Genomic DNA, 25,176 nt, shown 5'->3' with positions numbered 1-25,176 from the left:
TGAATACAGGCTCTCCCCCCCACGATATTTTTGAAATCATAAAAATATAGTAAAAGCACTGAAGAAAAATATTGATTATAAGACTAATTTTACATTTGAACTTATATGAAAAAGGCATTTACAATAACTATTTTTCCCATTATTTTTCAAAATTCCTAACAGACCAGTCACAGTTATATTCCAAACCTTATGTTTACTCAATTTAATTCAACAAATATTTATTCTACAGACAATTATTAAAGCCTTTACTACATATGTTTTTATGTAATTCGTGCCTAATAATAAGATACCCTTTCTTCTCTACGAATTCCTAGAAACTTACTATAAGATACAAGCAATTTACTTGACATCCAGATTGGCAAAACTGTCAAAAGAGGAAAAGGTCAACTGTAGATGGGGCAGGAGGAGGTCAACCACATTTGTGAACTGTTGCTGAGGCTATAAATTAGCACAATCATTCTAGAAAGCAATTTGGAATTGTACATCTTTTGATTCAGCAATACCACTATGTATCTAAAAGTTTAAAGATAGAAAGCATCCTGTGAACAAAAATATTTATAGCAACATTTTTATTTAATAAAGTATTGAAAACAAAGCAGATACCTCTCAATTGGTAAATGGCTAAGGAAATTTTGGCATATGAATGTAATGGAAGTTTATTATAAACATAAAAGAAAAACTGATTAAGAGAAACCTAAGAAGATTTGAGTAAGAACTAATATAGAATAAAGTGAAGAGAACCAGGAAAACAATTTATGCAATAAATACAACAAAATAAAGGAAAACAACTTTGAAAGATTTCCTAACTCTGAAGTGACCAATTATAACTTCTGATGAAGCATGACTCCTACCTCTTCACAGAATTGCAAAGAACTAAAGGTAGAAAATGAAAGGTGCATTTTTAAAAATAATATTTATTTTTGTTTCACAGAAGACTTATCTATTACAAGACCAGTTTAATTGCTTACTTTCACTTATATCCTGTTTCTGAGTTTAAAACTGTACTCTCATGATTTCATACAGAATAGAACTTAAAAAGATACAAAATAGAACCAAACATACATATCCCAGATCATTCTCCCAGAAATCCACAGTCAGAGTAAGCCTGGAAGAATGAACAAACTAAAAAGGAATTTCAACACAAAGAGATATTATGGTTTGGGAAATGCTCAAGACAAACCTGAAAGAAAGTTTCAAGAAGCAAAAACTCAAAAACACAGTTTGGGCACAAGTTCAACTAGAATTCCCATGTAAGGTGAAGCAAGAATTTGGCAAAAAAAAAATTTTGATGTTTTCTAAAATGAAAAGAGAAGTGTTATAGGAAAAAATGGAAAAATAAGAAAAAAACTATAAATAGAATCCTAATGTCATGTGAAGCTTCAGTCACAGATGTCCTGGGAGTAGTTTTGCTTATTTTTAAAGGAGAAAAAAGAATATACTTCAATGGGAGAAGAGACAGAAAGATTATGGAAAATAATCTCACATGATTCCAATTTAAGAGTTAATGACAGTGGCAGCTAGTTAGCCCTATGGATACAGCACAGTCCTGGAGTCAGAAGGATCTGATTCAAATCCAACCTCAGACACTTTATATTTACTGTGTGACCACAGGCAAGTCACTTTAACCACATTGCTTTGCGAAAAGAAAAACAAAAAATAATTTTAAAAAATGGATAAAAAAAAGAAAGAGATGAGAGAACAGGAGAAACAATTTAATTTTTATCTGAATTGATCAAAAGAAGAGAGAATACAGTTAAGTGCAGAAATACATTTCACTTAGTAGGAGGGAAAAGCCAAAAAAAAAAAAAAGGTGGAGCAAGAAGAGAGATGTTAGCAAGGGTGACAAGTAAATGTCCAAACCAATTGATAGGGGGAGGGGGGAGGGGGGATGTGGAGCCAAAATGGGAATAAAACTCTCCTTCAGACCACTCCAGATATCTTTAAAATATGACTCTAACCAAATTCTAGAGTGGCAGAATTCACAAAAAGACTGAGTGAAACAATTTTCCAGCCCAAGACAATATGGAAGATCTGCAGGGTCTGTTAAACCAGGGTTAGAAAGGGTCCACAGCAAGACCAATGCCAGAGAGAGCCAGCTCCAATTATTCGGGAACACACCACAAGATACCTTGGTCCCTGGGGGTTCCTGGGTCCATGGCAGCGGTAGTTTCCAGACTTCTCAGTCCAGGGACTGCCAAAGACAATTGGAAAGTTCTGCAGGAAAACAATTGTCGCACCAGAGTGAGAGCAGAGCCCAGGCCAGTGCAAGGCTCAGCACAGCCCCAGCCCTGGGAACTAGGAGCAGTTCTCATCTACCCTCACTCCTAGCAGGGAGCCACTGAGTAGCTGCTTCCAGCACCACTCAGTCCACAGAGTAAGGGGGTCAGGGGGAGACTGCAGAGGTCTCTACACTGTCCCTGGGACAGGACTTTATTGCTTTGTCCATGCTCAGCTCTAGGCCCCCTTACTACCATAGAGGAACAGCTCCAGGATAGAGGGAAGTGTCTGGTCAGGCAAGAAAGAATTGAGGTCCCTGGGAGTATCTCTGAAAACAGCCATAAAAACTCCTCAAAAGCTTGGGAAGTGCATTCTCCACTCCAGAAGTAGAGACTAGGGAAAGGAGCAAACAGAAGAAAAAATTCTGACCACAGTCAATAATTTTGGTCCCATGGAGGATCAAAATACACAATCAGAAGATAACAAAGTGAAAACTTCTATATCCAAAGCCTCTAAGGCTAAGGAAGAGCTCAGAAGATTTTTAAAATCAAGTAAAGGAGGTGGAGGAAAAATTGGGAGAAGAAATGAGAGCAATATAGGAAACTCATGAAAACCAAGTAAGTAGCTTGGTGAAGGAAAATACCAAAAAAAAAAAAAAAAAAAAACCAACCCCAAAAAAACCCTGAAGAAAATAACATCTTAAAAACCAGTTTGAATCAAATGGAAAAAAGCAGAACAAAAGGCCAGATGGAAAAGGAGATACAGAAGCTCTCTGAAGAAAATAATTCCTCCAAATGTATAATGGTGCTAAGGGAGGCTGATGACTGTGAGAAATCATAAAACAAAACAAAACCAAATGATAGAAGTTGAGAATCCTGAGAGTGAGAAAAACATAATAGGGGGAGAATAAAAAAAACAGTAAAGAAAGTATATAGCAAAAATCAATGATGATTTTTTTAAAGCAATAATTAGAAGCACAATACAATCAATGAAAAACAGAATTTGCCAAGAAAGTTCAAGTAAAGCAGATCTCTGTCTCCAGTAAGGATATATAGTAATAAATAAAAGCAAGTCAAGATAGGTCATATTCATTTTTGCTGTTCAGTTATTTTTCAGCTCTGATGTGAAAAATGTTGACACCATTAGGAATTTTCCTGGAATGGTTTCATATTTCTTTCTCTATTTCATTTTACAGAAGAGGAACCTGAGGCACACAAGATTAAGTGACTTGCCCAAAGTCTTACAGCTAATAATTTGAACTCAGGTCTCCCTGGCCTGGCTCTCTATCTATTGTGCCACCCACTTGCTCATATTCATTTGTAAGGTCTTAAAATAAATGTCAACTAGTTGTCTTTAATTCAGAGAGACACACATCATTTGTTGCAATAAATCAAGACTGTATAGACTACACAATAATAGAGATAAGAAATTGAACAAAACTGAACTGACAAAACCATGCTACAAAAGGACTCCCAGAATACTGGACATTTTTCTTTGCATCCCCAGCACTTAACATATTCTAGACACTTAATTATTTTTTGAAATGTACAGTAAGTTCCAAACTTTTTTACTTGAACTTCTGCACCAAAAAAGTAGTCATTAATGTTTCTACATTAACTTGGATAATAGCTAAGATGGTCCCCTATTAATTTAATTCAAAACATCTTTTTTTTATCAACAATTTAGATTAAAGTAGAAATCACAGACATCCCATTTTCAGGTGACACAACTAAAAGGATGACAATCAGAATACAAAAATATATTCAGATAGGTTGATGGGGGAGGCATGGCTAAATATATGGTCATCCAAAAAAAAAAATCACAAGGTTTTAACAAACTCAAATTGAGTAAAGAAAGTAATGTGATACTCAAAAAAGTACTAAGTAGTCTGTAATCAGATAGGCATAATATCCAAGGAAGGTGATTAAATCCCACTTTAGTACCAAAGAAACTATACAGGGAGAGTAAGAAAATAATGATGGACCTTGAGATCATGACCTACATGGACTCTCTGGAAGATACTGAGAATTTTCCCTTAAAGACTTATGGGGGACATGATAGCTGTCTTCATATATTTGCAGATTTGCTTTGGGAGAGGGATTAGACTTTACCCAGAAGGAAAAACTAACAGCAATGAATGGAATTTGCTGTGAGGCAAATTTAGTTTGATTTCTAAAAGTTTTCCTAACAATTAAAAAAAAAAAGCTCCTAGAGTACCAACCCTGGAATCAGAAGTACCTGGGTTCAAATCCTGCCTCAGATATGTACTATAGCTATGTGACCCTGAGGAAATCACTTATCCCTGTTTACTTCAGTTTCCACATCTATAAAATAAGCTCGACAAGCAAATTACAAACCATTCCAGTATCTTTGCCAAGAAAACTCCAAATGTGATCATAAAGAATTAAACACAACTGAAAAGGGCTAAACAAAAGCAGAGTCATGCTTTAAACTTCTTTGATTCCAAATACATTATTTTTTTCTATTAACCAGACTGCTCTGGTGGTCATCCTGAATGTTTGAAAATTGTGATTCTACTACCTCCCCTGTTATCCTTTTTTATTTTTAGAAATGTAAGGAAGGGGGTGGCTAGGTGACACAGTGAACAGAGCACCTGCCTTGGAGTCAGGAGTACCTGGGTTCAAATCCGACCTCAGACACTTAATAATTACCTAGCCGTGTGGTCTTGGGCAAGCCACTTAACCCCATTACCTTGAAAAATCTAAAAATAAAAAAATAAAAAAAAGAAGTGTAAGGAAGGAGAAAATTTAGAACTGAAGATAATATAAAAGTGAATTTTAAAACAAAAGTAAAAAGAAAAATGGGGGAAGACAACATAAAAAGATAGTGCTTATTAAAACAATCCATTTATACAATATGGTCATTTTATTTCATATTTAGGTTCAGTACTTGTATGGTACTTCCCTATAGTGATAATGCTTGATGTGACTTCATGATATGTAAAGTTGCATATGGAGATTAATTTGTCAAAGATTTCACAAGAAAGCCCACATTTTACATTAACCCAAAGCACCAAAAAAAATGCACTTTTTCAAAATATCACAAGAGTTGTTTGTATATAACAAAATAGTCACAGCATATTTTTGTGGTAGCAAAGAACTTTAGAAACAAAGTGTATGCCCACTGATTTGAAGCTGAACAAGCTTACATGAATGTAGTGGAGTATCTCTCTCTCTCTCTCTCTCTCTTTCTCTCTCTCTCTCTCTCTCTCTCTCTCTCTCTCTTTATATACATATATATATATATATATACACACACACAATGAATAAAAATTCAAAGCATATGAAAACATGAGATATGATACATAGTGAAGTTTGTAGAACCATGAAACTTTTCAACAACTATAATTATATAAATGTAAAGAACAAAATATGCTGTGTAATTATTATTGTTCAAGTTTGATGTTTGCAGAGGTGGAGAACTACAGTGTGGAATATTGCAAAAGACAACAGGTATTAAGTGGTTCGAATGATATAAAATGAACAATATAAAAACAAAAGGCCTAGATGAAAATGACCAAAACTTGGAAGGCTTCAGAAAAACACTCACATACACAATCAAACATTCTGGGAAATCAATTTGGCTTTCTGCTAAAACAACAACTAACTAAAATGGCTATAACCCTTTTACTTGGAGCTACCACTGTAAGGGAGATAGAGAAGTTATAACAAAAATAAAGGTGTTCTCTCATTTTCTTCTTCTTTCTTCTTCTTCCTCCTCCACCCTCTGTGCCTCTACACACACACACACACACACACACAAAGTGTTTGTAGCATCCTTTTTTTTGTGGTAGAAAAGACCAAGCAAGATGCAAAGTAGATACCCATCAATTAGGGAATATCTAAATAAATATGAAACTAATAATCCATTATTAGGAAATTAGAAAATAATTATAATGAATAGAACTTTGAAGTTCAGAGTAAATTAAGAAAGCCAAGAATACAATATTTACAATGACTACAATATAAAGGCAAAGAAATCTAGTGTTGTGTTCTGGATATGCCAACCGTCAATAGACAGAAATAGATTAAGATAAATGAAAGAAAGGGAATGATGGGGGCAGATCTGCAGGAGAGGGGTTTATATTGGCAAGAAGGGTCACTTCATTACATAAAATGAGTGAAGAGATAGTGGCAGAAGGCATCTGGGCATTAAGGAGGAAAGGGAAAGAGCCAGCAAAGTTGGAATTCAAAGCTAGAAGGGATCTTAGAAATCAACTGATTCAATTCCTTTTTATAGAATGAGAAACTAAAATCCAGAAAAGCTAAGTGATCTGCTCAAAAGTCACATAAGTTATAAGCAGCAAGAATAGTATATACAAATACAAATTTTCTGATTGAATCCAGGACTCTCCTTATAACACCAGCCTTTAAGTTTCTTTGGAAGGTTAGATTTAAATTGTTCCACTGCTACAGTCTTCTACAAAAAAGTCGCCTTCTCAACAAAAATACTACCTAAAAGAATTGGTTTTTGATGCTGTTAGATAGCTACCTTACAGATAAATATCAATTATCTTGATTAAAAATGCAAAGAAATGAAGATGGAGGTAAAGAATTATCTGCACAAACTCAAAACTCACCAGAAGTTTAGAAAAGATTTTAGAATCCAAATTTGTTCAATATAACAGAGAAGTGGTCATTATCATATTTAAATATAGCCCTCTCTATCAACTTCCAGGGAGAATTGAAAAGGGATCATTTAAGCAGGAAAAGAAGGGGTTAACATGAGAGAGATATGAGATATAGCTAGAACAGGAAGTTTGGGGCACTGGAAGAGAAGAAAAGTACCAAGAAGAGGCAGTGTCATGGACCAGGAATAGAGAAATGGAGAGGAGACTTTAATTGGAAGAGAAAACCATCAGACTTCCCCTAGTCAAGCCAGTAATCATTTTCCACAGTAGACCTGCAGTCAAACTGGAGGAAGGGTCTTAATGACAGTAAATTCAATTCCCTCTGCTGCAAAGAATAGAGGGAAGGAGCATCTTATTTCTCCTTCCCTCTCTTCCCTTGTTTAAAAGGAACTTAAAAAAACCCACACAAAACCAAAGTCTCTTCATTACTGTGGGGTAAGCTTGATTCTCCTTTTATAAATTAGCTCATTTTCAAATGTGAAAATCAGGGACACCTTCTAAGATTTCTATTTCACAAACTACAATTCTAACCTGAGACATTAAGACTTCCCAGGGGGCTAACAGTTAAACGTTGCCCTGATTTTCAAATGAGGGAACAGAATGGAATCTGTACTCTACAGGCCAGTAGGCTCCAATTCCATTCCTGTGAGAATTCTTGAAAGATCTTTAAAGAGAACTTTTTTAACAAAAATCTTTAAAGTAATATTCTCAAAAGGTAACATAGCTTCATCAAGAGTAAGTCAAGTCAGAAAAACCTATTTCCTTTTTTTATTTTTGGAAAGGACAATTAAACTAAGGTATAATTTACTTTGATTTTGTAACAAAGAATATAGGGTCCTCATGCTACTCTGATGGAAAAGATGGGAGAGATACTGATTACACAATACATGTGGATTCAAAACTGGATAGCCAAACTCAAGAGTTGTTAATCGGTTCAGTGTCACTGCAGTACACCACCTCAAGTATCTGCAGGTAACTTTGTACTATTTAACATTTTTTATTATTTGTTTTGATAAAGGCATAGAAAATAAGTTCAAATCTGCACAAGACATAAAGCTGAATGGGATAGCTAATATTGAAGATATAATATAGAAGGATATCAAAGGACCTTGACAGGCTAAGAACATGAACCAAAATGAATTTTAATATGCATAAATGTAAAGTCTTACATGAAGAATACAAAAAATCAGCTTCACAAATTAAAAATGTGGGAAGCAATAATTGTTCTGAAAAAGATTTGGGTTGTCAGTGAACTGCAATCTCAATGAGCAGTGTTATGGTTGCTTTAGAAAAATAAAAAAAAATCAAAACAATTTTGGACTGCATTAGGAGGGGCACAAATTCCAGGAACAGGAAGATGATATGCTGTTCTTGTCGTATGACATCAACTGGAGTACCAAGTTCACTTCTGGGTATTATACTTTGAGAAAGACATTGTCAAGAAGACATTGTCCAGAAGACAAGAATGGCTAAAGTCCTTAAATTAATAGCATTATGAGGACTGGTTGAAGGTTTTCAGTCTGAAGAAAAGTAGATTCAGTATGCACATGATAGCTGATTCCAAGTCCCTAAAAAGTTGAAAGATCAGAGTTTTCTATTTAGCCTTAATTACCTATCAATTAGCTGTGGAATGGTTAACCTTATAAGGTGATGAATTCTCTTCCTTGGAAATCTTTTTAAGCAGAGGTTGGATGATTGATTGTTATAATAGAGATTCCTAAGTACCTATGTGTTGAACTCAAGGGCAGATGAAGTTCCTTCTCTCAAATTTTGTAATTCTGTAAATTATGAACGATCACATAACTCTCCCAAGCAGAACCCTAAGACTTAAAATGAGGGCTCATTTAGAATACTTAAAAGAAAAAATGAACAACTGGAACGTGGGCTTGTACCTGAGGTTTTAGAAGGAAAGAAGGGTACAGACCCTCTAGCTCCATAACACCTAGTAATAAATATGTATAAAAATGAATGTCACTATTTGTCAGAATGACAAAGTTAATACTTACCAGAAGGAAATTATTTTGGTATTGTGAAAAAATCTTCAGATGACAGGGTATATTACCAAGATAATATAATAATCATTTCTAGAAATCAACACCTTTGAACTTACAGTGATGTAATAACAGAAAAGTACAGTATTAAGTAAGCCTACAAATACACACAAAATAAATCACTAGAGGCACTTTTCTGTTCTAAATGTTTCTATTCTTTTGAAAAGACTGGAAATTGGCAACTATTCCAATGAACTATATTATTTTATCAATTTCAAATAATACAGAAAACTATTCATTTTCCTTTAAAAATTTGTAAGAGAAAAAAATAGGGGGCTGCTAGGTGGCACAGCAGATAGAGCACTGGCCCTGGAGTCAAGATGACCTGAGTTCAAATTTGGCTTCAGACACTTAACAATTACCCAGCTATGTGACCAGCTAAGTCACAGCTTAACTCCATTGCCTTGCAAAACTGAAAGGAAAAGAAAAAGAAAAAAGAGGAAAAAAATATGATTCCTAAGAGTGCTAAGACTGATAGAAAGTATACTCCAATCCTAACATTTAACCATCTTTAGGTTTTAAAAATAGGATCCTGACAAGGGACAGATCAGATGTAAGAAAACCAGCCTAAACATATATAAGCTCATCTCTCTTTAGCTTGACCACTAAATGAAGAATTCTTTGACCACTACCAAAGGAAAACAAGGAACTAAGGAAGAACACAAAATAGTCTTCAGTTTTATGTAAGCCCCTTTGAAACTTTTATAGTGACTATAATATTATGGCAGAAAAGAGGATCAGAGGGTGCTAAGAATCATTTTATATTTCCTATCAATATTAATTCACCTTTTGGTGAGAAAAAGCTAACATGGTGGAGGAAATGAATCATGTTAGCACTGACATTTTTACTGTAAATGAAAACTGATGACCTAAGCTGCAGCTAAATAGAAAAATGGTTCACAGGGAGCTTAAAACTAAAAGCTAGCATTATTTGTAGGAGCATCTAGACCTTTCCCACTTAAAAAAATAGGTAAAGCAAAGAGAGCCCCCTCTCCCAACTATTATTTGGTATCTTTTCAGCAATTCAAATAAAAGGAAGAGAAAGAAACCGAAGGCATAACTGGCAAAAGAAAAAAAAAACTATCTGCAAGACAGCAGGATGGTTTATTTTGAAAATTCCAAAGTATCAGACAAACTTCAATAAAGAATCAGAATACAATATAAATTGGCAAAAGTTATAAGCTTTCTGCATAGAACAACAAAAGTCAAGAGGAAATAAGAGAAATCCCATCAAAATGTATGGTAGTCAGTCTATTAAATAAACTACTGAAATACAGACAATCAGAGGACTATTCACAGTTAATGGTTAAATTTAATTAATAATAAAAATAACAATATCCAAATCTCCTAGCTACAAGACCATGGGTAAGGCATTGAACTCACTGGTACACTAGGGCACTCTTTTAAGTTCTAAATTGTAGAGAAAGTGAAGACCTGTATTTATGGAGTGAGTTTTCCTACTTGATAACTATGTATGTGAACCAAGGCACAGATTCAAGTATAGACTCTCAGGAGAGTGAAACAAAATGATAAAATTCTTTTGGAGGAGAAATAGTCTGGAATCATAAGGGAAATAATTGTGCACAATGGGGGAAGGGGAAGGGGGGAAATAGAACAAAAGAGAAATAACTCCCTAAGTCAACTAGACTATAAAATCAATAATCAACAAGACTGGTTGGTGAATTAAGAAAAAAAAAATCAAAGTAAATTAATTGGACTAGTTAAACAATAAGAAGCAACTGGTTTAAATAACCTTGTTTTGTAGTAAACTCTAGAATGTAAGATACTTGGAAAAAATATCTCTCCTTTTCAAAAAGATCTGAGGAAGCACTCAGGCAATGTCAGGATGAAAAAGTGAATAAAAAAGTTTACTAAGCATTTTTGATGTCAGGCACTGTGCAAGATATTGTTGATTCATACTCAAAAGCGAGATTGCTCTCACCCTCTAGGAGTTGTATTGTTGTATTCCCCTATTAGAATATAGAGAGAAGTAGAGGCCTGGAAAGCCAGATTATGAGTAGAAGCATAGGGCAATCAAATGTCATGAACTTTGCAGCAGTAATGGTAATATTGATTTGATTACTATTTAAAGATCAATGGGTAAAAAAGGGGAAAGGGAAATGGGTAATAGAGACAAAGCATTTCACAAGATACCTAAGAGACAAAGGAGACTAAAATTAGTACCTAATTTGCTAGGTATGGAATTTCTGGAAGGAATATGACGCATTTACTAGGGACAACAATCTAAAAGAGGAACTAAAGACATTGACACTCACCAACAATCAGCCCAATTCAGCAGCAGGGCTCAATACCAAAGGTAAGTATAATAGCTTTCCTGAGAAGGAAGATGACAGGATCTCTAGAGATCAGGTGTAGAAGCTCACTGCATAATGTAGAAAGACTGCATAAGCAGGGCAGGTGGCAAGCTTTCATGATGGATGACTAGGTGGGATGGGAAGCATGGATTGAAACTTGGTAAAACCAATCAGAATGAGCATATAGTAGCACATAGAAGAGCCAGAGATACAGTAGTTGAGCTGTCTACTAGATTTGGATGTAAATACTGGCTCTACTTTTTTCCTATCTGTATAACCTTGGTCAGCTAAACCTCTCTGGGTTTTCAGATTCTTCATCCTTAAAATGGGGTAGCTAGAATCTCTGATCTCTTAAGATCCCTTCCAGTTTCAAAGCATATTAGTTATACTTAAAGTCATTAAATATTGAAGGAGATAATATTATGAATAGTTTCCACCCTCAAAAAGTTGTTCAGGTCATTTGGAAGAAAAAAATCAAAACAACTCAAAAGCTAAGTAACCATAAAATTGACAAGAAAAGTTCAAGGTAATAAAGAGATTGTTCATTACATCACATATACATGATTAAATGCCTGGCTTTGGACAAGTTACTCAAATAGTTCCAGTTTCTGCATTTTACAAAAGCATTAAGCACATACATATGCAAAGCAGTAAAAATTCAAAATCATAATCAGTCCCAGTTCTCAAACTTAGATTTTTTTCAGTGAGGGTGGGGCAAGTTCTAGCAGTTAGGGATATTAGTAATAGTGGTTCTGGAGATGAGCTTTGAAGTTAACTAGTTATTTCTAGAAGCAGAGGAAGAAAAAAATACTAACATTTTTTAAAAAAGACTAGAAGCAGAGAAAGAAAGGAATGGATTTCAGGAATGGAGATGGGAGGGCAATGGTTGTTAAAAAAAAAAAAAACCAAGAAAGTAAGTGTTGTAATTTAGCAAGAAAGCAGGTGCATTGGTTGGACTGAGGAAGTATTATATACAACATGCTTGCATTCAGGTTACAAAGAGTTTTAAATACCAAACACAGGAGTTTGTATTTAGTTCAAGAAGTAATAGGAAGCCAATGGAATTTAATGAATAGTGAGGGAGTGATACAGTAAGATCAGTGCTCTAAGAAAATCATTTTGGTAGCTGTATAGAAGATGGAATAGGTTGAGGACAGACTTGAAGTAGGGAAACCTATCAGGAGACTATCCCAATAGTACAATTATAAATCTAATGTGTAATAACAGTAAAACAAAAATAAAGAATCAATGTTTCTGGGAAATACTTTTTTTATTTTAGGTTTTAGCAAGGCAATGGGGTTAAGTGGCTTGCCCAAGGCCACACAGCTAGGTAATTATTAAGTGTCTGAGTCTGGATTTGAACTCAGGTACTCCTGACTCCAGGGCTGGTGAGCTATCCCCTGCGCCACCTATCCACCCCAATACCTACAATTTTTAAAGGAGTTCTCAAATTTCTTTAAAGACAATTCATCCTCTACTTATTCCATTCTGAGTCCATTTGGTTTTTTGATAATTTTTTAAAGTGTATTTTTAGTAAGCTTAAACAATACTAAATAAAATAGGCATTTCTATATACACAGCATAAGGCTGTGTATATATGTAGAGCTTAAATCATATCATATATTCAAAATATAGTTTTCAAATCTATCCTGTTTACCATGCTTTATGGTCTCCTTTGCATTTTAAAAAAGATACTTCAATGCCCTTCCTTCACTTTTCTTTCTTTGTTTTTTTTGGTTACTCTGTCCCTAGTTCTCCTCTCCCTTCAATACTCCATTGGGAAAATAAAAACAAAAGAAAAAAAATAAAACTAAACTCTTGTATCATATATGCATAGTCAAGAAAAATAAATTCTCACAATGATCTTGTACCAAATGTCTTATTCTACATCTTGAGTCCATCACTGATTTGTCAAGAGATGAGCAGCATGCTCATCAGTCTTTTCTAGAAGAATGGCTGGTTGCTACACTGATCAAATTTCAAGTCTTTCAGAGTTATTTTACTGTATAACTCATTCTCCTGGCTCTGCTCACTTCACTTAACATCAGTTCATAAATCTTCACAAGTTTCTCTAAAGTCATCCTTTCTATCATGCTTTATATTACAATTATGACCCATAACATTAATATACTAATGTATATTATATATTTTATTTAGCCATTCTTTAATTGACCCACAGGCTTACAGATCTTTCTCACTACTATAAATATTAGTGTACTTAAGGTTTCTTTTTCTCTTTCTTTTACCTCTAAAGTACATGCCGAGTAATGATATTAATGGATCAAAGGGTGTATACACACACACACACACACACACACACACAATTTAGTGACTTGGGGAACTTAGCTCTAAACTGATATATAGAACAACTAGAGATGATGATTCATTTGTACCCTCTTGTATCATTTATACATAATGACTTGATGATCAAATTCCATATGCTAAGCATGCAACTACATATCATAATCTCATCAAAATAAAGTCTTTAGCCACTTGGTCTATCCTAAACAGATGATCGGGTCAAAATCTTTGAATGGTTATAAGATCTCTTCTAGAAGACTCTGTGGTAGGGTTAGTCATAACCAGGTCCACTTTTTAAAAATATCCATCTTAGACTGTTGTCTTATACCAATGAGACATGGAACTCTTATGCCTAAAGATTTGAAAATAAGTATTAGATTGATACAGAGAGAATATAAGAAAGCTAAAACACATAACTGATGAGGAATTTCAAAGAACAATAGTAAAATATATAATCTAAAATATAATAAGAGAAAATAATTGGATAGTTATTGGATGAGTGTGACATGAAAATAATTCAAGTGCTCCAATAGTATGGAATAAATAAAATGAGCTAGGCTCCCAAAGGTTTGGGTGAATATATGGGAGAACATGGACAAAAGATGCACAAGATCGGAGGCATTGCTGAACTGATAGCCAAATCACGGGAGAGTATATCCAAACTGATGAGATGACAGATTCATTTCTGTGTTTGAATTAAATATAGATGTTATCCAGGTAATTGTGCAATGTTCTGGAGCTTGGAGCAATCAAGACACGGTCATTATCAAACAGAACCTCACCATCTGCAGGTAACCTATCTTCCACTCATATTGATGGCAGACCCCTGATAGTCTAGTTGCAAATACTCTAGCAAGCATGTCTTTCATCAGTTTATGCCCACTTGATAATAATCAGAAGGTTTTTCAAACAAAGTTACACATTTTTCAAAGAATCTTGGATTCTTTTGATATATATATAGGGGAGGCATTCTAAAGGTCAGTTAAGGTAATGTTTTGTTCTAACACATGTTTCCTCTTTACCCCTTAGTCAATAACAAATGCAGTTAAATATTGTATTCTCTTTATCCTTCAGACAATTGTATAATGATAAAAATGTGGTCTATTTTGTAACATCACAGAAGACAGGGTCAAGGCTGGGCAAAAAACAAGAGGAAGCCCGAGTTTGGGGAAGGGGGAGGAAGGAACTAAGAGAAAAGAGTTATAAATCATGGTAAGTGTAGATGTTATAATTAGAAAGTAGAATTTCAAAGTTTAGCACCTTGAAGATAGTATAATAATAAGAGATGGTAATGTCTAAAATGTAGATTCTAATGTCTAGCTGAAATGGGTAAAGAGGTTGCTGGCAGTTGTAAAGTTATAAAACTGTATAGTCAAGGTATATGCCCTTTCAATATCAATAGTCCTGATGATCTATTGTCTTATGGCTCAAGTGATGATCCCTTCCCTGGACACTATCTTCCCTATATATGTTATATCATTTTATTAGAATATAAAATTCTTTGAAGGCAGGGACTAATCTGTATCCCTAGTGTCTACCACAGTACCTGGCACACTGTATGCATTTAACAAATGCTTATTGATTCACTGATTCATTCATTCATTTAAAGAAGCATAAAAAATTTTGACAAAATGATGCAAAGCAAGGTGAGAACCCAAAAAGTAGATACACTCCAGAGGGTATTTTTGCTTATTTTATGTAAGACTGAATATTTTGTTGTCTTCAGAATGAGTTTCTATGGATGACAATTAAGTTTATAATACAGTATTTTTAAAAATCCACTATAAATCATCCAATGATTTATCTGAAACTTATTCAAGATTCCATGTTCTCCATAACTTTATAGAGTTCAACCACATTATAATTCTAATACTAACTGTATCTTTAATTACTAAACAAAATGGAAATGTGATACAAGCAGGAATTTCTTTAATGAAACCATATAAATGACTAAAAGTACAAAACAAATGAATAAAAAATAAAGCTATAACTTTAACACAAATCTAAAGATGACAAGAAACTTCAATATATGCACCAGAATTTTCAAGAAACAATTCTTTACATATGAATCAATACTGTTCTCAAAGGGACATTTCAGTAATCAGTACATTTTATAAAACCTCCATTTCAGTTAATGAAGTTTATCTAGTCAAATATATAGCTACACTTTGGGATAGCTATGCAAGCAATTCACTAATTTATTAAAACCCCAAGATTAAATTCCAACCTAGGAAATTCATACTTTTACAAACTACTCTAACAAATTTAAACTAAAAAGGTAATTTTTTTCATTAGAAACTAAATGATGGGGCAGCTAGCTGGTGCAGTGGATAGAGCCCTGGAGTCAGGAGTACTTGAGTTCAAATGTGACCTCAGACACTTATAATTACCTAGTCATGTAGCCTTGGGCAAGCCACTTCACCCCATTTGCCTTGCAAAAACTATATAAAAAAAAAACTAAATGATGCAAGTGAGGCACATGGTATGGCATAAAAGAAGTGCAATCAACTGGGGAGACAGGAAATCAGAGTTCAAAATTCCATCTCATATCTGTGAATCATTTTTATAATATAAGTGTTTTTACTTTTGGAGTTTCAGTTTCCTGATCTCCAAAATGAAGATAAGACTCATTACTATCTATATCATGTTCATTGCATAGAAAGTTTTATAAAGCTTACAGTACTATAAAAAAATATGGGCTGCTGTTGTAGTATATAAAATCATTCATTCTCTAGGGGAATGACCTTGGTAATATCACAGACTACACCCATTGCCTTCCCATCCTCTCTCCTCCCCAATTTCCTTTATACTACAAATGTCATTTATTGTAGTCCATTCTCATTTATAATAAAAATACTGTCTAGACAAATCAAAAGAAGGTAGGGAAAGGTTTTGGAGTAAGCCCATTAAAGTCTCTCTCTGGGCACAGCATTGGAAAAATTCCTTCAATCCTTGTAGGCAAAAGATAATTTTGAGGTTCATATGAATAGTTTAGTGGATTCAGAATTGGTAGAATAATCATCAAAGTCAATGACAACTTCAAGGGAGATCTCTGGAGCTATCTCAGTTACTATGTGGTTTATTTTGTCAGTGACTTCAATAAAGGCATAGGTGCTATGCTTAAAAGAATGGCAGGTAACACAGAGGTAGGAGGGGCAACAAAAGATCTATAAAGATCAACAGGCTGTACACTATCAAATCTAATTAGATGAAATTTAACATTTTAAAATTTAGCAAAAATAAATGCAAAATTCTAGATTCTAAACTAGGTCCAAAAAATCTTTCACAAGGGAAAACAACTATATAGCAGTTCATAAGAGGTTTAGTGTGAGAAAATCTTGATGTCTCTATTTTTGCAATTGATTCTAATCTGTATCATTGACAACATAACTGAGTCATGTTTCTTTATGCAACAGTTAATTAAGTTTTAGAAGTTCAATTTTCTTACTAATCACTATTCTATTCTTAGGTCAAGGAAATGTTATCCTTGAAGAATACAGGTAGATGAAAGGGAATTTGATCTTTTATCTCTGAAACAGTGGCTATCCTTCAAGAAAGTCTTGTCTGTTTATGGCTGTGACACTTACTAGACACCACCAATGAGTGTTCTATAGGGACAAGATAGAAGGAGTGCAAATTGCTACCCCTGTATTCCAAATGTTCAACCATCCATATTGTCCCCCACACCTATGATGGTGCCTTCTAGTTTTGAATGATCTTTTGTCAATGAAAAATGATTTCCCTTCTTCATTTGAGTTGGCTTCTTTTGGGGGCGGGGACAGACATGCTGAAGAGCTAAAGCCAACTACTAGCCTTATCAATGTTTGGAACATTGTGCCTCAATTTACCTTAACTTCATTCACAAGTGGAATTATGATGCAATAAATAAAAAGCTGAAAATGAAAGCCAAAAAAGCTAATAAAATTGTAACTTACATGGAGGTTACTATAGTGTTCAATATAAAATGACAGTTCTGTTGCATTCTAGTCAGTCCAGACTGTGTTTACTATTAGATGTGACATTGGAGGACATATCATAGATAAAGTGGAGAATGTTGAGAGGAACACAAGGAGGATGCTTAAAAGGGCTTGAGATCATGTCATATGAGAACCAATTAAAGGAAACGGAGCCTTGATTAGAAGCATGGGGACAACCCACAATAATTGTTTTTGACATTTTGAAGGGTAGATTTTGAAAAGAAGATTAGATTTATTCTAATTTGGGTCCAGAGGGAGGAAAAAATGGGAATAACTGGGGAAATTGAAAAAGTTAGATTTCAGCTTGATATAAAGAAAAACTTCTTAATAATAAGAATGGTCCAAACGTGTAGCATATTGCCTCATAAGGTAATAAATGGGCTTCCCCTTCTTAGAGGTCTTCAAACAAAAAACTGATCATGAGTTGCAGATATTTTATCAAGAATTCTCAGTCAGTTATGAGTCTTACAAGTCTCTTATAATGTAGACCACATGATTCCATTTACATTCACATGTAACTGAACAATAGTAGTATGGAGAACTGACAGCTTTGTGATTCAAACTAGGAATCTTATCAACATTTGTAATACTGTTGCTAAAAGAAAATGTTTAACAATTAGCAAACTTAAAAGTGAATTTCTGGAATAAAACCAAAGGCAGTTAGGTGGCACAGTGTATAGAGCACTGGTCCTGGAGTCAGGAGGACCTGAGTTCTGATCAGACCAAAGACACTTAATAATTGCCTAGCTGGGTGATCTTGGGCAAGTCACTTATTCCCATTACCTTAAATAAATTAAAAAAAAATTTAATTTATAATTGAAAGATTTATATGCAGCTATTAAGATGTATGATGTCAGTTCATTAGATTTTTCAGAACCTAGGATAAAAGATTTCTTCCATCTCACTCCCTCTGCTGAATACTTTAAATGAAGTACAAATGGCACTAAAAAGAACACAGATAAGAAAACAACTAGGTTAATCAAGTATATATTGAGAAGATTAAATCTAGAAAATACCAAGGACTACTCAAAATAACTAATCAGTTGCTAACAGAAAGGAGTCAAGTATATTTCACAATCTTGTTCTAACAATTAAAATAATCAAAGCATATATGCACCAGCCTAAGTTGCTTGGTATGAAAGAAAGTGAAATTCTTATTAAGAAATTTCGAACACCCTCCAACTCAAATCAACATATGCTCCAATAACTAAAACTTGGAGACTTCAATGAAAAGATGAGAAAAGGTGAAACGATAGGGAAATTATGATTCAATAGAAAAGAAATGGACAGACCAAAGATATGAAAATTTTAAACGGGAAATGAACAGAAATCACATCAATATTGACAACAATTTCACCAAAAAGCTAAATCACTAAGTTAAAGGCTACAATAAAGAAATAAGAGGGCAGCTAGGTGGTGTAGTGGATAAAGCACTGGCCTTGGAGTCAGGAATACCTGGGTTCAAATCCGGTCTCAGACACTTAATAATTAAGCTGTGTGGCCTTGGGCAAGCCACTTAACCCCATTTGCCTTGCAAAAAAAAAAAAACCTAAAAAAAAAGAAAAAGAAATAAGAACCCAGAAAGCACCAATCAATAAACAATTACTTGCTAAAGAGAAAAATGGCTGCCAAAGGCATTATCCAGATGAAAATATAAACTCATGTGCAAATTCTTCCAAAGGATGATACAAAATCAGGAACAATGATATTTTATAAAGTAGAAAGAAATACCAGAGACTAAAACTAAAGAAAATTGGCAATATATGTCCAACTAAACGAAGTCATTGCTTAGGACATGCAAAGATACAAATAGAAAACATAAATAGAAGAAAAAAGAAAATAGTAAAAACAGTTGTAACAAACTTTTTTCTCCATCAAACATAGTGGAACCACTACATCTGGATCCTAAAACACAAACTTCAGATACTTTAAATGAAGTACAAATGGTACTAAAAAGAACAAAGATAGGAAAACTTCAACTAGGTTAATCAAGTATATACTGAGAAGATTAAATCTAGAAGAAAAAAATGATGAGAACATTAAGGAACTGATTTACAAGTTATCTGGAGAAGATACCAAAAGGCATGGAAAAAAATCTCAAATCTTGTTATTACTGAATAAAGGCAAGTACATCTTTAAGAGTTTTATATGTGTGTGTGTGTGTGTGTGTGTGTGTGTGTGTGTATGTGTGTGTTTGTTTAGGTCTGTGTGTCTTTGTGTGTGTGCCTGTGTGTATACACACAGACACATAGTGGATATATATCCAGTGATCCAGTGCACAGAATATCAGGCTTGCAGTCAGGAAGTACAAATTTAGCCTCAGACACTTTCTAGCTGTATGATCCTGGGCAAGTCATTTATCCAAGTTTGCTTCAGTTTTCTCCTCTGTAAAATGAGCCAGAGAAGGAAATGGCAAACCACTCCAATATCTTTGCCAAGAGAAACCCAAATGAGGTTATGAAGAGTAAGACAAGACTAAAACAACTAAACAAGACTTCCACAAATGATAGTCAACAATGAACCACATTTTTACCATCTCAAAGTGAAAAATGTAGCAAATTCCACATGCTTCTTAACTGTGGATTACAAAAAAGTTTTTGACTCAAAAGAAAAAAGCACTACCGTGCAGACTCTAAAAAGAAAGTATCTCTCATCTATATTATAAAGATATTCTCCTTGGAAGATTTAACAAGAGGAATAATCCTGTTAAATGATCTTCTGATAAGAAATCAGTTAAAGCACAGAACAGGGAGATGTATGCTCACCAAAAGTATTCATCTTAGAAAGAGATCCAACCTAGAATCAAGATTAAAGAGGGATATTTTCCCTGTGGATGATGAGGTCCTCCAAATGCTCCTTTTTGCAGATGACACTGTTGATCGAATCAAGTCTCAGATCACTGAACTGGACTCCTGGAAGAGATCTGTAATCACTCAAAGGTGTTTGGCCTATCCATTCATATGGGAAAGACCAAATGATGAAGCCCAGATTTTAAACCGCATCTGGGAGGACATTTGATAGACCTCAACCAATACCACGTATTAATCTAGAGACAGAAAATGAACTGGGTCCAGAGTTGAAAAGGAAGAAGAGAGCAGGTTGGAATACTTTTGAGAAAACTGCAAATCACTCTTACTGACCCCAAGTTTCTTGTGAATTCAAAGACCTTATCTTTACAACATTTTACTGCTGCTGCTGTACAACAATGAGAATTAGAACACTACTACTTTCAAAGAACTAAAGATGAATGTCATACAGAAGACAATATAAGGTACACAGTGCCTGACATAAAATCAAAGAGGAACTCTGAAGAACAAGAGTAAAAGATGTTAAGAAATTTTTGACAGAAAGAAGATGAGATGGTAACTTGGCAAAAGAGACGATGAATGAACAGTCAAATTGCTCCACTGGTATCCTCACAATACTGGAAGAAAAGAAGTTTAGCATGAACTCGACCCCCTACCCCACCCTGAGAAGTTCTGAAAGAACATTGAGGAGAATTGCAGAGTGGGCAAGCATGAATAAGTTACAAACAGTTTCCATGGAGGGAACTAAAATAATGAGATCAGTTAAATTTGCATATCTTCAGTACACAGCATAGTCTGCCACATAGTAGGAGCTTAATTAATAATGCTTTTTAATTAATGATCATCAGTTCTTATAGACACAAGCTACAAAAATCTGCCCTCATACCTATAATGCTCTCTCCTCATCTAATATGCCATTTTTATTTAAGTAACACTAAGGAGAACATTTATTACAAATTTATACAATTTAAAGAAAAACAAGTAGAAAGTATCCCAATTCAATACAATTATCAAAAATGCTATTTAAACCTTAAAAAATGAAGCTTGAAATGACTGAATCTTGCTTTTTTTCCAGTAGCTCTAAATCAAATCCTTAAGAAGTTTCCTTATTAAAAGAAAAAATACATTAAACTGCCTAAAATTATAATAGAAGTAAAAGCTTAAGAAATTGTAACTTGTCAAGTATCACATACAGCAGTCATTAAATTCTTATAATTATAGTTTGAATGAAAGAAATCTTCATTAGATAGTCTTCCCCCAAATTTTCATTAACTTATAATTTGACAAATTAGTGTTTTGGGGTTTTTTTAAGTTTAATTTTCCCATTGCTATGTTTGACCTAAAATGAATCAGTTACAACAAAAAAAATTCAAAACACACACACACACACACACACACACACACACACACACACACAAACTCACACAATATCTACTTTATAAATAAATTTAAAGAATGCATATTTTCTTCCAATGTTTATATGGTACAGCTTTAGAATCTGTAGTCTGTTCCTGAAATTTACATTGTTAACAGACTGGTTTTGAGATGGGGAGGGGAATATTAGGGAAGCACTAATCTAGGTCAGCTAACAGTGTAGTGGAAAGAGGACTGGACCTGAAATCTGGAAGACCTGACTTCAAATTCTTTCAGGTCTCTGACATGTCATTTAAACTATCTGTCTCAGCTTCCTCAACTGTAAAATGCCTTTTTTTTTTTTTTTTTTTTAAGTTTTTACTAGGCAATGGGGTTAAGTGGTTTGCCCAAGGCCACACAGCTAAGTCATTATTAAGTGTCTGAGACTGGATTTGAACCCAGGTACTCCTGACTCCAGAGCCGGTGCTTTATCCACTGTGCCACCTAGCCGTCTCCCCCAACTGTAAAATGGAGCTAACAATAACATCTACCACCCAGGACTGTTGTAAGGATCAAATTAGAGATTTGTAAAGCACAATACCTAGCAATATGAAAAGGGTTGAAGAAATTCTTCCTTCTTTCCTTCCTAGGATGAAAAACCTGAGTCTTCCAAGTTTGCTGCCTACTCTGAAAGTTTTAAAGCAATCATGATTTTTCTGTCATCTATGAAATGATATACTAATACTCACAACATGGCATAACAGAAAGAATGACATGCCTAGGTAAAATTTCTTCAATTCAGTAGGATTCAGTTCCCTTAATTATTAAATGAGAGGTTTGGTCTAGATTTTATTTTTCATCTAATACATCTTTAAAGCTATGATATTATGATGTAATCATAAAACACAAGATCTCAAGGGGTTATTAAAATACGTATGTGTGCATATACATCTATCCATATGTAAACAAGTAAAAAGTGCTAATCTGGAAAAAATCCTATAAAATACCAGTGTCACTGTCAAGAGATTTTCTTATATCCCTAAGTTATTCTCCTTTCCAGCTAATGGTCTATAGAAACAATATTCACTGATCTGGCCAAAATGAACTCCAATCCCAAGTAATTCCAGGCACTGTTCCAGAAACTGGGAACACAAAGACAAAAAGTGAAACACCATCTCTAACCATGAGAAATTTACAAATTGCAACCTGGTTTGTTTTTTTTTTTTTTGTAAGGTAGGAAGTGAACAACAATCTGGACCATGATTTTATGGAAAAGACATTAGTAGCTGGAAGAATCAGAAAAAAGAGTCAAGTAAACCCAGGGCTTTAGCTCAAACTTTAGCTCAGAGATTCATAAGAAATAGGAAAGGAATGGAGATTTGAGATAAAGCATCATATGTGAGAAACTGCAAGACTAGCTTAACAGAACTGTGGTATATGAAATAACTAATACAAACAGCTAACAATTTATTTAGTGCTGTATGGTTTACAAGCATTTGACATGCATGACTCGTTTGATCTGATCTGAGACTGGGGTTATTGTTATCCCTATTTTACATATGAGTAACATTCGATTGTTTTCAGTCATGTCTAACTCACCATGACCCTATTTGGGGTTTTCTTGGCAAAGACACTACCGTGGTTTGCATTTCCTTCTCCAGTTTATTTTACTACTAGTAGTCTTTCAAGTATTGAAAAAGACCACACCAACCTACCAAATGATTGAAGGCATGAGTTGCACAATTTGTTTATAGAGAGTGGTATGCTGTGCAAGGCATTCTTCTCATTTGCATTTACCAAAATCATTCCATCCCAGGTCCTGATTTATAGGAAACAGGACTATCAGAGATGATCTGATTGCTACAGGAGTCTCTTGGCTTTAAATGGTTTCAATTCCTCCTGTGGCACCATGGTGCTATGAGATGATGGAATACAACAATTGAATACATTCTACCCTATATCTCGATGGGTTACAATATGTAATCAATGAGGAAAGCCAAAGAAGAGGGACAAACATTCAAAGAAATGAATAGGAAGAAAAGATGAGCTGGTCTTATGGTAAGGAGAGAAGATGGCAAGTGGTCAATCAGTGTTCCTTCGATACCTTTTGATACCAAGAGAAAAAAGATGGCCTCCAATATGCTGAATGCATCCATTACAGCAAGAATTGTCTATGTCTTAGGATTCATGGATAGATTTCAGGAGGAATCTATGAATCATACCATAAATTTGTCATTTTTTTAATTTTCTGGTAAAAAAACATTTCAATAAAACTATATAATTCTATTGATTTAAAGACATTTTGAGAAGAGGTATAAAGGCTTCAGGATAACTAGATAGAATGTTGGGACTAAGACTCCTCTTCAAGAATTCAAATCCGGCCTTAAGACACTTACCAGCTGTGGGGCCCTGGGTAAGTGACTTTAAACCTGTTGTCTCAGTTTTTTCATCTGTAAAATAGCTGGAGAAGGAAATGGAAAACCACTGTATTATTTCTACCAGGAAAATCCCAAATGGGATAACAAAGAGTCTGACACAAATGAAACAAATGAATAGTTAGTTAGGTCCATGACACAAAAAAAGTCAGGAACCCTTACCCTGTGAGAGGTTATAAACTAGAATAATATAGAATAAGCAATTGAGAGTTTCTCCTCTGGAAAAAACTTCCAAATCGAAGGGACTAAAGATTCTTAAGTTTTTAAAATGATATTTAATAAAAGAACATAATTGTCACATTTGTTTTGCACAGCATCACCCATCTCAGTATTCTTTGATGGTAGAACTAAAACAATATTTTGAGGGACTGCACTGTAGCCCTACACAAAATCAACCTGAAATGCTAGGGATACATTTCAAATATTCTGGTTTCCCAAATGAAAAGGATGGATTACCATTTTACGACAGAAACACAGAAATTGTTTTATTGATAGCTGGGCTTTAAGTCTTTAGGATACTAATCTTTTCCACATCTTACCTCACATTGTAAATAACTAACAATAAAAAAAGTTACATCAAATTGGCAATTTCTTTATCTGACTATCATTTAATTTGAAACAATTTAAGATAAAAATTTTCTACTATGGATTAAAAAACAAGAATTTCGAAAGGTTTTCAAAATTCACTCAAAAAATGTTCAACATTATCAACCATTCAGAAAATTAAAACTTTTAGGTACCACTTCATATCCACTGGCAAAAATGACAAACTCAATACTGGCAGGAATCTGAAAAAGCAGGTACATTTCTGGTGGGAAGCAGATTGATATTTTTTTAGAGAATAGTCTGACAACATATTGTAGAACTTCAAACAAACTTTTAGATACATTTTATAATTTAATACTTGGCTATATATACACTGTTAACAGTAAAAATTTAAGAATAAAATGAATTAAACTAGGTATAATAAAGTACTTTGCTACTGCCTGGAAAAATAAGGGGTGTTTTATTTTTAAGTTCCAGAAAGCTTTAATTTAAGTTAAATCACCTTAGTGAATGAATTTTGAGG

At 34.2% G+C, this 25,176-nt stretch overlaps 1 protein-coding gene and 1 long non-coding RNA gene across 9 annotated transcripts in view; one reads left to right on the top strand and one right to left on the bottom strand.

The window, feature by feature from the left end:
- LOC141507964 (uncharacterized) overlaps positions 1-14,316 on the top strand; it is a 61,439-nt gene extending 47,123 nt beyond the window's left edge. The window contains exons 2-4 of the long non-coding RNA XR_012474309.1: positions 7,695-7,840; positions 11,116-11,236; positions 14,242-14,316. This is a non-coding gene — a long non-coding RNA (uncharacterized LOC141507964). The remainder of the gene's footprint in view (positions 1-7,694; positions 7,841-11,115; positions 11,237-14,241) is intronic.
- Positions 1-25,176, bottom strand: part of USP12 (ubiquitin specific peptidase 12) — a 140,009-nt gene that overhangs the window by 51,632 nt on the left and 63,201 nt on the right. The window contains exon 2 of one of the 8 annotated variants that reach the window (XM_074216166.1): positions 24,069-24,133. The exons of 6 other annotated variants lie outside the window; for them this stretch is intronic. The gene's annotated coding sequence lies outside the window, so the exon portion shown is untranslated. Of the gene's footprint in view, positions 1-24,068; positions 24,728-25,176 lie in introns of those variants that run through there. One more of the 8 variants, XM_074216167.1, reaches the window with a different exon arrangement.

The sequence above is a fragment of the Macrotis lagotis genome, chromosome 1 (genome assembly GCF_037893015.1).
Source record: "Macrotis lagotis isolate mMagLag1 chromosome 1, bilby.v1.9.chrom.fasta, whole genome shotgun sequence".
Lineage (NCBI taxonomy): Eukaryota > Metazoa > Chordata > Mammalia > Peramelemorphia > Peramelidae > Macrotis > Macrotis lagotis.
The sequence above is the reverse complement of the archived record's forward strand: the minus strand, read 5'-3'. Positions and strand labels throughout refer to the sequence as shown.